The sequence below is a fragment of the Gavialis gangeticus genome, unplaced genomic scaffold, assembly GCF_001723915.1.
Source record: "Gavialis gangeticus isolate Ggan-Ray unplaced genomic scaffold, GavGan_comp1, whole genome shotgun sequence".
NCBI lineage: Eukaryota > Metazoa > Chordata > Crocodylia > Gavialidae > Gavialis > Gavialis gangeticus.
The window spans coordinates 53,629,144-53,630,474 of record NW_017729031.1 but is presented as its reverse complement, the minus strand read 5'-3'; positions in this window follow the sequence as shown (position 1 = coordinate 53,630,474).

The following is a 1,331-nucleotide window of genomic DNA, read 5'->3' as shown; positions in this document are numbered from 1 at the left end:
GGCTGCTTCAGCCGAGGCACAGAGGCGGTGGCCGCAGCGCGTCTGCCCAGGCGGGACGAGGCGCTTGGGAGCGGCGCTGGCAGCTGCCACGTGGGCGCCCGGCTCAGGATCGAGGGCGCTCGGCTCCTGCTCTCCTCAGATCGCCCCGAGGGAGGGAAAGCGAGGGGGTGGCAGTGTCCCTGTGCAGCGCCGGGACCTTGACAACGAGGCCGCCCGCCCAGGCCCAGGACGTGCCCGCAGGGAGCCGGGCCCGGGCCGCCCCCTGCCCCTGGGCGCTGCGACAAGCGCAGGCCGCCTCCTCCAGGCAAGCCGCGGGGAGAAACGCCAGCGTGAGCCTCAGCGGAGCACCCAGCCTCGGGCCACGCGGGAGGCCAAGTTCGCGGGACCCGAGCCGTCCACTGCCCCGCACTTCGGGGTCTGCGGGTCCCGCAACATGCCCGCCCGCTTTCTACCCAGATTTCCGCCCGCAGGTGAATTGTACCTGTGGTTCGGGCGGCTTCTGAACAGCACCGTTCAGAAAGGAAGTGGCAATGAGTTGTACAGCACTTTCACCTGCCAGTGGCTCTCCCACCCCTTGAAATAAATGAATTCCCTTGAGATGAGGAGCATCCAGCGCGGCCCCCGGGCGGTCCGCTCCCTTGCGCCGCAGGCGCTGCCCTCCGCACCCGCCGCCGGGCAACGATCATTTCTGTACAAATAATTAGCGTTCCGGCTCGGGCCGTGTCTCTCTCCTGAAATGTATTCTTAATGAAGCGGTGCTCAGAGCTGCCATGAAAAATGCAGGGCTGGGAGATCAAAGTACAATATTTATTTTAGAAATTTGTTTCACTTATCGGGAGATACAGGTAGCAAGGCCAAATGTCAACTCCGTTACACAAAGCCCCATTTTCCGGAGAAACGAGCTGCTGCTACATCCTAATGTAAAGTAAAGAGACATCAAAGATCAGGGACAATGCGGGAAGCAGGCTGAGAAGAGGCGGCGCGCACGGGATCCCGGCGGCGGAGAGAGGGCGAAGGTGGGAGGGGCAGGGGCAATTCCAGCAGTTGTCATCTGCGCTACAAAGCTCGCGAGCAAACAGCAGCGGAGGGAGGCTTTTGGGTTTTTTCTCCCTTCTTTTGGCCACAAAGATGAAATGTGAAACTTGGACACGAGCCCGCGATCCCTCTCGCAAGCACTAGGCTGGCTCGGAAGCAGCGGGGCTAAGGCCGGGCTCAGCCGGGAGGTCCCCGGGCGCGGGAGCGCCGCCGCCGCGGCAGCCGAGGGGCCTCCGGGACGGGTCTCTGTGGCTTCACGCGTCGTCCCAAGGCGACCTGCGGAAGAGAGGAGAGGG